The 14,366-nt window shown below is 40.2% G+C and overlaps 1 protein-coding gene across 3 annotated transcripts in view; it reads right to left on the reverse strand.

The window, feature by feature from the left end:
• Positions 1–14,366, reverse strand: part of CHRM3 (cholinergic receptor muscarinic 3) — a 248,872-nt gene that overhangs the window by 209,792 nt on the left and 24,714 nt on the right. The window contains exon 1 of one of the 3 annotated variants that reach the window (XM_082215048.1): positions 7,688–7,760. The exons of the other annotated variants lie outside the window; for them this stretch is intronic. The gene's annotated coding sequence lies outside the window, so the exon portion shown is untranslated. Of the gene's footprint in view, positions 1–7,687; positions 7,761–14,366 lie in introns of those variants that run through there. 3 annotated transcript variants of the gene reach the window in all.

A 14,366-nucleotide genomic window follows, 5' to 3' on the forward strand; every position in this document is an offset into this window, starting at 1 on the left:
GCCACGCACCAAAAATTATAGTTGATAAGTGTGAGTAAAGTGTGCCTATTGTAGTTGTAGCTGTGATCTTGGAAATAGCTTTGCCATGGTCCTCCTGACACACTGGTCTGTGCATCTCTGCACTAGCAGTACTCTGCTCTGTTGTACTTGGGTGATAGGGAAAAGCATTTCCAGGACTCCTGACTTCTTCTCTTAGATATTATGTATTATTTCTGCTAATATTACTACTACTTTGCTCCTTTCCTGAAGCAAACAAAGTTGAGTTACAATATTGCTCTGCACAGGGGCTTCTCTCTGGCATTGGTGTCATACAGCAAGTGACTGGTATTTGCCTAGTGCAGAACCACCTACCAACACTAGAGCAAAGGAGACAAGACACAAAATTGCACAAGATGATGCACCTTGGCTGTGAGTCCTAGACCACCTGCTCCCTGCCTTGCAAGCCTTTTTTCACCTGTCTTGGGAAAGTGGGGCCCTGACTGACTCCAGCTGATGAAGTTGAGGCTGATGAACAGACTCTTGGGCTGGGGAACTGGTTAGGGTTTTTAGTTGGAGCATTGTTGCCGTTACTTACACTATTTTTTGTATCTTTATCTTTAGACCTTATTATGATTTATGTAGAAATTGTTCAGTTTGGTTGCATCCTTTTTGATGTGTTTTATTTATTGTTTTGACTACTTTTGTTATATTTATGATTACATTTTTTCATGTTGTAAGCTGCCTTGGTTTTTACTATGGAAAGGTAGTATACAAATAAATTATGTATGTATAGTCATGTTGCACCTCCCTTTATCATTTGAGCTGTGTATTTTGCCACCAGATTTAGAAAGGTGTTGCTTTCTCAATAGTTTAAAAATCCATAGAGAAGTTAAAAACTCCATGGCCTAATCAGCTGAGACAAAATTAGTTTGGGTAATGATGTTCTTAAAAGCAATGAGCCAAAAACGCTACAAGAGATATGGCACAGTTGCATCAGATGATCAGCATTTAAATATTTATGGAAAGTCTGACTGAAATGAAGCAAGAGAGTATTCACTATAGTGAATATATGTATTCATTATAAAGTTAGATATCTGAGCAAAACCTGACCTTTATTTTTGAATGGAAATCTCTGAATTCAGGGTGCCAGGAAGCAAGAAATGTATTATTATCACTATTACAATGATGATTATTTATTATTACTATTACAATTTTATATATCACTCTATACCCACAGGTCTCAGGGTGGTTCACGGGATAAAAGTGTATCATGGTTTTAGCAGAAGTCGTACAAGAAATCTGCTTGTGCAATGCTCCTACAAGTGGGGGGAGGGTGTGGGATTTGCTGACTCCCCTTTTCATCAGCATGATGATCTGGTCAGAGGAACCATATGAATGATTCTCCAGCTCATGTGCTCCCTGCCACACTCGTCCAGCATAACTGTAAAAACAAATGCATCCTCTTCGATTTTTAGCAAACTGTTTATTACTACATCACAATGGAAATAACAAGCCTATATGGTTTTTGATCCAAATTTGTTCAGACAAACTATAATTAAAAATAACTGCAGTTCCTGGTCTAAATGGGGGGGGGCAGAAGTGGTGATGGGAGGGGAAGGTTCATGCTTATAAAGCTAAACTATGGTTTAGCATTATTTTTTCTGCATTTTCAGAATTGAATGAAATGTAGATGCATGTAGATGAATGCTTCACATGTTCATATTCATGATTCATGCTGCATCTTCCATAACATCTATGAGACAGGAACAGGGTGAAGCTGATACCAATAAGCTTTGTCCAACTGGAACGTCTAGATTGTGTGTGCTTATGGTTATGCTTTGGGCAAATAGTGCAGCACTACTGTTAAGTAACTAGAGGAAGCACAAGCCAAGGACATCATTTAATTAAGGTGTGCAAGCTCAACTTCAATTACTCTCACCAAAGATCCTCCCTGGAATGGCTGCTGTAAAGAGGAATTTCCTTGCAGTAACTAATATGTTTAATGAATCATGTGTGCGCATGCCTAATTAATCCTCTGAAACGATTGCCACGTCTAATACAGGAAATGCCTCTAATTCAGTCATTAATTATCCCTTACAAGTGATAGTTTCCCTTCAGTAAGTATATTCAGCCCTAATTGCAAGTAAGTGCCTTTTTTTACATGTCATGAGAAACCAAGCTCAGCTTTGCATGGGCATGAGGACACATCTTGAACATGATCCATTTGGTTAAGATGTCGGTGTGACTCTCTCTGCTATAACTTTGTGATGGAAAACTTAACTGCTGTGACTCATGATTCACAACAGTGAAAACACCTTTACAAATTCAGGGCATGTTACCACTCATTGATAAGCCACTTCCTTATCACAGAAATCCAGAATTTGAAGGAACCCCAAAAGTCATCCAATCCCCTCCATAAATCAGTCCTGTATCTTGAAGCTGTTCAGCTTTTGGGACATGCCCAAAAGGCTGCTTCATCCTTCTTTTCTCAAGATGCTCCAACCCCCTGCCAAGTCATTGTGGGAGCTTTCTTCTCTTCTTGTCTAACTTTAGTTATTGGCTCTTCCTCACACCTTATCCTCATATCCTTACCTCCAATCCGTATTTGTTATTTTCTTCAGAAAAAGTCTGGCCACCTAATAGGAAGACATAAGCTGGTATCTTTCCATAGATTAAGTTCTTCTGTTTTGTTTTGTTTTCACAGTATGAGTTGGGTTCTCAGGAACCCAAAAGAAATACAAGATTTGACTTCTGGGTCAGTTTGCTTGCTGTGCCTTTATGATCACAGTTTCGACAGGTGGAAAGAAACAGTGGGCACCTATGAAAGCCTCTTAACCCAGCTGTAGTGTATCCAAACATTATAGTGAAAACCCACTCTTCTGCTCTGGATTCAAGAGAAATAAGCACAGTATGTTAGCCATCTCACTTATCTCCAAATGCCTATGGGGCCTGTGGACTTTAAAACAATAAACTACTCAGTTTTGTCTTAAGCTGATTAAATAACAGTTTTAAAAATGATTGGATTTGTAGTCTAATGTGCTTCTTAATGAGTGCTTCAAAGTGTAGTGAATATTATGCCTGTTTCTGGCTTGACTATTTTGACAAAAGGTGACCAAAATAAATGTAACCCCAACCCCAAGATAAAAACACATTCTCACAAGTGAAGCAGTTTTGACTCCTATTTTAACCTGTTCAGATATAGTGGTGCTCAAAAACATCTTGCTTATAATAAGTGGGCCAGAAGCATTAGTCCAAGTATCATATGTTGCTTGCAGTATTATGAAGTGGTTAAGACTCTCTTCTTTAAATTGGCATTCAAAAGCCTGTGTTAAGCACACATGGAGTAAATCTGTATTTATATTTTTCAAGGCAATCCTACGTATGTCAACTCAAAAGCAACTTGTACAAAGTTCAATGAGATTTACTCCCTGATCAGTGCATTTAGGACTGCACATGAAATTGTTTATTTCCCTTAGCACATTACCCTGTCTGGGCCTTTGGGAAATGGTAGGATTAAAAATGGCCCTAAAGCAGTAAGTCCCAACATCTAATGCATGCATCTTTAATTGCTGGGGACTAGATTGTATTATTTTTTTGGCTTTGTACCTTGCCACAGAGAGGATTTTTCTAAGAATTCTGAGACACTACTGAAATTCAATAGGATCCAGACCCCCTGGAACTCTTTTAGAACATGTAACAGCTGTCCTTCTCATAGCACACTGCAGAAATACATTCTTAAACTTCTATTCACAAGGAGAGACTGGGCTAAATGTTTCAGCTCAGGGACCAATTACTCAGCAGCAACATTTGTGGCAGAGGGTGAATCTCATACTGCTAAGTGTAGTTCCACTGCTTTCTCAACCAAAAACATAATTTCTACATGGCATTCACTCTCCCTCTCTGTTCTCTGTAATTAGAACAGCAAATGAGACTTTTCATGGAAGCAATAAGAATCTACAAAATACCTCAAAATTAAAAGAGGAAGTTGAAAATATATTGCAAGAGGGTATGGGTCAACACACACTTAGACTGAGCTTATATACAACACTGCATTATTGATTTTTTTCTATGAACAACAACAAAAATCAATGTTGCGAAATATGTGCTTCTGTGTTATCTTGGTAATAAACAGATTTTTGTGTGGAAGTGAGAAGAATATGACTTCATAATTCATCAGCCTGTTATGAAATGTGTTGAGCAAACCTATAGAAAAATGGATTATTCCACTTTAGGATTGATGTAATATAATTGTTTTGAGAAATCTATACAGCACCTAGAAGACCAGACGTTGCGTTGAAAAGTGCTTTAGTATCTGAAATGTGTTCTCAGTTACTGCATCATCCCAAGCCATTACTTGAGGTAAACCACTGGCTGCACAGGTGGTGTCATCAGGAAAGATTTGGCTTCTTGGATCATGATCTTTGCTTCCTTGAGGTACGACTTCTGGCGAGAGATGGGCTGCACCTCATAGCATTTGGCAAGAATGTGTTTGCCAAGAGTCTTGAGAATTCTTAAACTAGATCTTGAGTGGGAGGGATAAAACAATATGAATGACAAAAGAGCAGCTGGCACTGGGTATAATAGCTTCACTGATGCACTGAAAACTGAGGTGGTGCTCCAGAAACCTGCTAAAGGGCAAAAACTACAGGAAGGAAGCAGCTGCAGGGAACAACTCGTGGTTTCAGTTGTCTCTACACAAATGCACAGAGTATGGGAAACAAACAAGATGCACTGGAGCTTTTAACAAAGGATGGCAAATACAACCTGGCAGGCATTACTGAAATCTGGTGGGATGAGACTTATGACTGGAATGAAGGAATTGAGGGGCACAACCTCTTCAAAAGGAACAGACCAAACAGAAAGGGAGAAGGAGCATTGTATATAAAGGATGTGTACACTTGTGAAGAAATTCATGACCTGGAGCATGAAAAGCAGATTGAGAGTATATGGGTAAAAACTGTAGGAGAGAGAAAGGACAGTGACCTTACTGTGGGTGTCTGCTATAGACCGCCAAGACAGACTGAAGACTTGGATGATGCCTTACTAGAGCAAACTAGCAAACATTCAAAAAGGAGAGAAATAGTAATCATGTGGGACTTCATCTTCCCCAATACCTGTTGGGACTCTGCCAAGAGGGCAAGGTCTGACAAATTCCTCCATTGCATCACTGACAATTTAAACAGAGGTTGGATGGCCATCTGCCATGGATGCTTTAGCTGAGATTCCTGCATTGCAGGGGTTGGACTAGATGACCCTTGGGGTCCCTTCCAACTCGATTCTATAATCATGTAATTGAATTAGCTAGACCCTTGTATTCTAACTTTGGTTTATGGGGTTCATATCTTGTACATCCCTGGTAAATGAAGCAGATAATGGGGGACAGTGCAGTGCAAGGGTCTTTGCCAGATGATTCCCACTGCAGCAGGAGGATTCTCAGCTGAAAGGCACTCAGAATGCCTTTCAAGTATGATGGATGAGTATCTTTCCATTAACCCAGTAGGAATTGAGGCTTTTCAGATGTTCCAAGGGCGGAGGATTTTCAAACATTCCATTCAAACATCATGTTCGTTTTTATGAGGCCATGCTATTCTAAGAGCCCAGTTTATACATAAAACTAAACCAAAGTATGGGTTAGCAAAAACACATCGGTGTGAAAGTTCTGACAAGAGTTTGCAGCTGCCAGGCTCCCTCCTTGGTCCTTCTGCTTGGCTTCAAACCCAGGCTCATAGTTTTGTCTCCTCCAGCAAATCATGAGCTGCAAACATAACAAAATGAAAACACACAACAAATCTCTAGATGTAATAAATGGTTTATCCCTTCAGAAACCCAGAGGAACCATGGGGACCCAGGGAAGCTTCCCACTGATTCTCATTGTTCCTCTGGGTTTCTGAAGGGATAAACCACTTGTTATATCCAGAGATTTGTCGTGTGTTTTTATTTTGTTGTTTGGTTTATAGCAATTATTTGTCAGTTTATTAAATACTAATCCTAAACAGACTTATTTAGATGTAAATCCCCTTGAAATGAACAGGACACACTTTGAGGCTCAGACACATCCTTTCTGTCATTAGACCCTCTGACAGAGATCACACTGAAAATTTTGGTACCTATCACCTAGACTTAGAATGTACAGGAGCAAAATAAAAATATTTAATTCAACAATGCTGTTTAAACTACAATAAATTAACCTTTATTATATATTTATTATTAACTGTATTTTATTGCTGTGATTTTATTATATATTATCTTTTTATAGCATTTATGTTCTCTGGGCAGATCAGAAATTTAAATAAATAAAATACCAATTAAATCAAGGCAAAAACTGCACCAGACCAGAAATTAGCATAAAACTAGCATGAAACCACATGAGGCAGCATGAGATCAATAAACCAGCAGTTTTTAAATTGCTTTAAGCTGCTTTGGATGGATTGTTGAATGGCATAGTAGACAATTTAAAAACAAAAACTAGAACTGGAAGTTTACTCGCATTCGGCTTGTTACAGAATGAGTAAAGCATGCATTTGGATAAGTGCACATTTAGGTTGCGACAAAGACACAGTTTCCAGAAATGATAAATGGCTGGCTGTGGAACAGCTAGTCATGGAGCTTATTAAAGGGGAGGTAACCCTGGACCTAATCCCAGGCAGTGCCTAGCAAATGGTATGAGATCAGGGCTGTAGCCAGATCGAGGTCAGGAGAGAACTGGTGTACCCTACCTAGGATTTTTAAAAAGAAGTTTTTTAAGTTGTTCCACTACAGTTTTCATTTAAGGAATGAAAGCCTGTTATGAAAAGAAAAAGCTGGTTGCAAGTTTGCTAGTACCGTATTTTCCAAAAATGAAGGGGAAATGTGTGTGCGTCCTATGGGGCGAATGCAGGCTTTCGCTGAAGCCTGGAGAGCGAGAGGCATCGGTCGCACCGACCCCTCTCGCTCTCCAGGCTTCAGGAAGCTATCCACAAGCCTTGCAAGCCCGGCGGGAGTTCCCGCGGGCTCACAAGGCTTGCGGGCAGCAGCCTGCAGCCTGAAGCACGGGGAGCCCTCCGGAGGGCTCCCTGTGCTTCGGGCGGGTGTCTGCAAGCCTTGCGCGCCTGGCAGGAGGTCCCACCGGGCGCGCAAGGCTTGGGGCGGCAGCCTGCCGCCCGAAGCATGGGGAGCCCTCTGGAGGGCGGGTGTGCGCAAGGCTTGGGGCGGCAGCCGCGGCTGGGGGGTGGGAAATATTTTTTTTATTCATTCCCCCCCCCCAAAAAAAACGAGGTGCGTCCTATGGGCCGGTGCGCCCTATAGGACGAAAAATACGGTATGTCCCATTCCACCCCCATCAAGTCACCTACCCAAAACACACAAATTGATGATAAAACCAGCAAAAAGGAAGATATGAAAATAATGCTGAAAAAAATTAAACATAAATTTCTTGAAATGCACAAAAAGCAAGGGGGACAGCAGCACCTGACACCCCTACCTCTTAAATTTGAAGACAGTCCTCCTGATCAGAAACAGGAAGTAATCTAGGGAAGCTGGCAGGTCATTTAGACAATGAACAAGCAAAGGAGGATGGGGTAATTTGCAGACAAGAACGAATTACTTCCATCAGCTGTTGGACAGATACCCATGCCTAAACGGCTGGGAAAAGAGAGCAAGTCAAATTGTGATAAAAAGAGTTCAGGTGAATATTAATGTAATAGTCATTAAAAAAAAGAATATTACATACTTGTAAGACTAACATCTGTTCCAGAGAAATTGATGGAAAGCATTATTGAAACTTCCAAAGTAGTAGCAGTGTCAGTCTATTGCTGTAAAGACAGCAAAGGATCAAATTAGACATGTCTTTAACCATGTCCTTGCATCTCAAGCTTCAATTTTTCCTTCTTTTTAAACTCTTTTCTCCTATGCTATTTTACCTCTTGTATGCGACCTTTCTCTCCCCCTCCCCCCTTTATTGAACAGCAGCTTTGGGGCCATGTAACAGCTTCAGGAGGAGTAATTTCCACAAAGGAAAGAACTTAGCTAATTCACACTGTCTGAAAAAGTATGCAAACAGAAGCACAGCTATCCTTTGAAATTGTCACTTCTCCAAATTTTGCAGTTCTACGGCCAAGTAATGTATTAAAAAATGCATAAACTGGGGTTAAAGTATGCATACAAATGCATGTATTAGCGAAAATAATAAGCAAAAATAAATTATATTAAGAAACTTATGTTTTAGGAGAAATATGCTATTGTTTTGCAGCTTATGTCTGAAGGAGACAAACTACAAGCCTGGGTCTAGAAGGTACACACAAAGCCAAATCACTGCTCAATTCACAGGAGTGCAGCAGCAGCAGCGGACCAGAGGAAGAATGAAGCGGCCATGATCTATCTCCTCAAGGGAACTCACACATTTGCACTAACCATGGTTTGGCTTCATGCTACATGTGAATTAAGTAAAGAAAGGAAGTTTCACATACGGTACATGTTCATGATATATTCAAATGTCAAAAGGTGCAGCTATAAGTCTGAGAGGGCCTCAAATTCATCTAAATCCAAAGCTGCCTCAAATTCATCTAAATCCAAAGCCTTTCAGGTGAGGCAAATTGTTTTATATCAACATATCCCAATAATGGAATAGCAAAAGGAAACCCTAAACCTAAAACCAAGTAGCATTCTGTGCTGTGGAAACACATCTATTAATTCATTCTCTTTTTTATAAAAAGAAAGGTAATTCAGAACTGTTTGCTTTACCTTTGGATTCTAAAAATAATATTTGATATTTGTTCTTCCTTTCAATGCAGTCACAAGCAGATAACTCAACCTTTCATTTGCTTTCTTTTTCAGATGATAGGATTCATGCTGCCCACACCACAATATTTTTTTAAAAAAAGGAAGCCCACCCATCTATGAGAGAAAAGGCTTTTCAGTTTTTGCAGAGAACATAAATCAAGCTGTCACAAGCTGCCTTAATTTATTTGTACAGCAGAATTATAATACAGCAGAAAACAGCTTACTGTAATGTAAATAAAGACTTGCATGCACTGCTAACAGGACAAGTTTATTTAATATAATATATTGCACTAACTCATCATTGCTACCTTTCAGTTTGTACTTCTATGGTAACGAACAGTTATAACAAACAGAACCCTTGTGTAAAAATCCAATAAGCATTCAGCAAGTACCCAGTTGTGGTGTTTTATTTCTACTAAAATTGATTCAATACTATTTCCTATGTTACTTTATAAGCTATTTTAAATCAAACTTTTCCTTTTTAAACAGTGTGACGCGGCAGCTAAAAAAGCCAATGCAATTCTGGGCTGCATCAATAGGAGTATAGCATCTAGATCAAGGGAAGTAATAGTGCCACTGTATTCTGCTCTGGTCAGACCACACCTGGAGTACTGTGTCCAGTTCTGGGCACCACAATTCAAGAAGGACACTGACAAACTGGAACGTGTCCAGAGGAGGGCAACCAAAATGGTCAAAGGCCTGGAAACGATGCCTTATGAGGAACGGCTAAGGGAGCTGGGCATGTTTAGCCTGGAGAAGAGGAGGTTAAGGGGTGATATGATAGCCATGTTCAAATATATAAAAGGATGTCACATAGAGGAGGGAGAAAGGTTGTTTTCTGCTGCTCCAGAGAAGCGGACACGGAGCAATGGATCCAAACTACAAGAAAGAAGATTCCACCTAAACATTAGGAAGAACTTCCTGACAGTAAGAGCTGTCCGACAGTGGAATTTGCTGCCAAGGAGTGTGGTGGAGTCTCCTACTTTGGAGGTCTTTAAGCAGAGGCTTGACAACCATATGTCAGGAGTGCTCTGATGGTGTTTCCTGCTTGGCAGGGGGTTGGACTCGATGGCCCTTGTGGTCTCTTCCAACTCTATGATTCTATGATTCTAAATCACACACTTTAACAGTGGATTACTATCAATGTTTAATCAGAAGTTACCGTAGCTCCCAGAGTATCCGATGGGGTGAACTCCCTGGTAAAACTAGGCTCAGTATGGAATCGTAAATATCTAAGTTCATGCAAAATTAGTTTGCATATGCCCATTTTCACAATACAGTGGTACCTCGGGTTAAGTACGTAATTCGTTCTGAACGTGTTCTTAACCTGAAACTGTTTTTAACCTGAAGCACCACTTTAGCTAATGGAGCCTCCTGCTGCTGCCGCGCCGCTGCTGCCACCGCCCAATTTCTGTTCTCATCGTGAAGCAAAGTTCTTAACGCGAGGTACTATTTCTGGGTTAGCGGAGTCTGTAACCTGAAGCGTATGTAACCTGAGGTACCACTGTATATAGTCTACAAATTAATGTATTAGGGAGTGGAGGGTATAAAATCAAGCAACAATCCTCTTCTATACCTCAAAGGCTACAAGACTGGGCACCTGTTTACTATACATCAGTTTTAGCAATGGGCTAGCAGCCCAAATCCAATTTACCTCTGCAGGCAGAGCTACAGTAGGGCAGTGCCACCTATATTAAACTATAAAAATATATAGAGCCTAAACCCAATGAGGTTAGGATATACAGATGGATTTGAAACAGTTTAAGCTTAGTTAGAAAGACGCAAACTCTTATTTCAGTGTTAAAGTAACTCCCATGCAATAAAGTTGGATAGATGCATGGGAGAAAATGTTGAATCATTCTGTTCAGCAAGGAACTCTCAGTGCCTTTCTAGATGACTAGTCTGCAACAAGCTTCTCTTGCCTTGAATTTGTTAAGGGCCATCCCTACCCTTAAGCAGAGTGAGACTGTGTGTCCTTACCAACTCATGTTTTTAAAAGTCACTTAAGTTCCCTAATAAACTTTAGAAAATTAATTAACATACCAGAAAGGCTTTACAATAGGTACAATAGGCTATAGTGTGAAGGAGACAGGAAAGCCCTATATAAGCAGAACTTTGCTTATAAGTCTTTCAGTCAGTGCCAATGCTTTTCAAACACAATTATTTTCAAGTCAATTTCGACATCTGATTAATGTTTTCTATATTTAGAAGGATCACAATACATGATCACTGGCCCATGAACTTTGGTTTGCAAGAACATGTTGGAAGCCAAGCAATAAGTTGCATACAGGGAAACAAAGCAAAATTTGCTATTGGTTCTCCAGATTGTGATAGGGCGCCAGTGTGACATTGAGTGTTGCATGTGCATAAACATTTTTACCTTGTGTAAAATGATCCTGCCCCCTTCCGGCAAGTTTTTGCACTCCGTGGTAAAAGGGTGACAAATTGTTTGTAACACAGCAAAAGCTCATGAATTCAGCAAATGCATCCCTACTGCTGAAATGAAAAGGCCAATGGTCCCTCAGGTTCGGAGAGGCATCCAAAAGCACAGCCCATTAAAAGTAATGAGATGCGCAGGAACAACATCCGCATGCAAATGTTGTTCTGGCTTCAACAAAGATGCATATTTACATGTCCATTCCAGTTGTCTCAGAAATTGAGATCCCTCCCTCCCCCTCTCTCACCACAGGCAACAGATGAGAGCTACAAACGGGCATGATGGAAGGTTGACAGATTTTCCACCAACAACTTCAAACACAAAAAGTAATTGCAACTTTTGCAGCACAAAAATAAAGCAGGGAAGATTTTATAAAGGCAAGGAAATGTTCAGAATAATCCTTCTTTGGGACACACACACACACACACACACATTATATAGATATATATGGGCAGAGGAAATGTGATAATAGAATAAGATACATAGTAAGACAGTAAGAGTGTAACTGAAAAACTGAGCCACATTACTTGTTATCTGTACATTTATTTTTTTATTTATAAATGTCCCTGAAGAGTGGCTGGGGCAGTCAGATGAGTGGGGTACAAATAAATTTATTATTATTATTATTATTATTATTATTATTATTATTATTATTATTATTATTCTGAAATACGTTGGGCTTGAATTAAACCTTTTTGGCAGGTACTTGATGTGTTCTCCTCTCTTCCTGGTACCTTTTGCAGCACAGTTTGAACCTCGCAAATATTTGGCACATCACAAGTGGTACTGAACACTAAGTTATTAATCTTACAGATACTTAAGAAAAACCCAGATAATTTGTGAGCTTGACCATTTAGGCTGCAATCCTAAGGATGTCTACTCAAAGGTAAATTCTATTTAATTCAGTGGACCTTACTTCCAGGTAAATGGGGTTAGTTGCAGAGTCCCAGACTCTTAACTGTTTTGATTTGGGATGTCAATGCTAAAGCTGGTGGATTAGTCCTTGTTATTTAGAGTTGCAATGCTTAATGGTTAGCATGCTACAAGTCTTTTAGCCAGCTGAAAACGTGCCCTCGATTAACCAGGCAGACTTTTAAAAATTATTTTTTTATTATACATGTGCTTACAAAAGCTGAAGCATAAAATCACCATAAAATTAACAATAAAATACCAACAAATAGCACTAATAAAACATGCCAGCAAAACACTCATGTACTGTAAATATTTCCAGTTACAGATAGGTAGCCGTGTTGGTCTGCCATAGTCAAAATAAAAAAAATTCCTTCCAGTAGCACCTTAAAGACCAACTAAGTTAGTTCTTGGTATGAGCTTTCGTGTGCATGCACACTGGTATCTGAAGAAGTGTGCATGCACACGAAAGCTCATACCAAGAACTAACTTAGTTGGTCTTTAAGGTGCTACTGGAAGGAATTTTTTTATTAAAATCAGAAGTGGGAATGCAAGAAACAAGCCACTCGCAATCCTGCAAGTCTACACATGGCATCTCTGAAAAGCTACCGTATATCTTGCAACAGTTGTCTACAAATACGGTTTTGCAGTTTGAGAACCCAGCAACTAACGTTTCACATGATTTATTAACCTAATGACTCACCTTCCCTCAATTAGTATCATCAGCCTTTCCTGAGATAATTCATAGTTTTCTGTTTTAATGAAGGACTATATAATAGGACAGTGGGCAGGTTATAGGATAAATTATTTGCTCTAAAATTCCACAACTGTACTGCATGTACAATACCAAATTTCACTGCATGATCTTTATTTATTCATTTTGAAAAATACATTAATGGTTCTATTTACTCAGCAATAGAGTCCCATCAGACCTAGACTGATAGCAGGAACTCAGCATCAGCCAAACCATTGAAAATACAGGGAAATAAGCCTTCATGGCCTTTCCACACTCTGCACCAGGGGGGAACTCAAGGCAACGGGGCTGAATGTGATATTCTCTATCTGGCCTTCAGAACTCACTCCAGGCCACACATATGTCTGGTACCACTTCACTGTTTGGGGATTTTTTTCCCCTGGCTGGAACGTGTCCTTTAATTCTTGTTCATCTGCTTGGAGAATAGCAATGGATGCATGAGTGTGTCTAGCCTACTGTGCAAATGTAAAATCTACATTCATTGCTCTGCTGACTTTCACATCAAGCCCCACCCACCATTGGCGTGTGGCTTCCCAAAAGGTTGCCTAGAAAGGAAGGCAGACTTCATGCTGAAAAAGTTTCCCCAGCCCTGCTCTATTGAAATTCAAGCAAAGCAAGATAAATATAGCTAATAGACAAAGACCATCACAGCTAAAGACCGACAAAACAACCCTACCCCTTCCCGAACCAGTCACATACAGTTTCCAAGGAGTGGAACACAACAAGACACTGCCAGAACAGCAGCCACAAAATAAAGACATTCAAAACACTTGCCTGTCTACACCAGGTGTTGTTTTTTTAAGACAACAGAAATATATGCAAGATCTCAAGCTGACACAAACTTTTGAGGGTATAGCAGCTTCTTTTTACCATTCCAATTGGTTTGCTTTAGTCACCCTGTATGATTACCTTTGTCAGGAGAGAGACAGGGGAAATGTCTCCTTGTTAATAATTCTCATCAACCTCTCAGTGGCTTTTGATAACATCAACCATAGTATCCTTCTGGAGAGGCTGTCTGAGTTAGGGCTGGGTGACACACTTTTGTGGTCATTTCAGAGGGTGATGCCCGGAGAGTACTCTTCAGCCCCATGGAACCTTCATTGTGGGCTCCTCAGGGGTCCCCTATGTTGTTTAACATGTACATAAAGCGACTGAGTGGGGCAATCTAAAGATTTGGAGTACATTGTCAACAATATGCCAATGACACACAGCTCTACTTCTCCTTTACATCTATGGGGATGGCAGGGGATGTGCTGGACCATTGCCTCAGCAATGCACTGAATAAGAGTCAACAAACTGAAGTTAAATCCAGATAAGACAGAGGCATTGTTAGTGGGTGGTTCCCTAGACCAGGTGGATGGAAGGTTGCCTGCTCATGATGGCATTACGCTCCATCTGAAGGAGTGGTCACATAGTTTGGGGGTACTGCTTGATTCTTTGCTGCCGCTTGAGGTCCAGGTGCCCTCAGTGGTGCAGAATGCTTTCCATCAGCTTTGGCTGGTGGTCTACCTGCACCCCTGTCTGAAAAGG

Source organism: Podarcis vaucheri, assembly GCF_965113315.1.
Source record: "Podarcis vaucheri genome assembly, chromosome: 3".
Lineage (NCBI taxonomy): Eukaryota > Metazoa > Chordata > Lepidosauria > Squamata > Lacertidae > Podarcis > Podarcis vaucheri.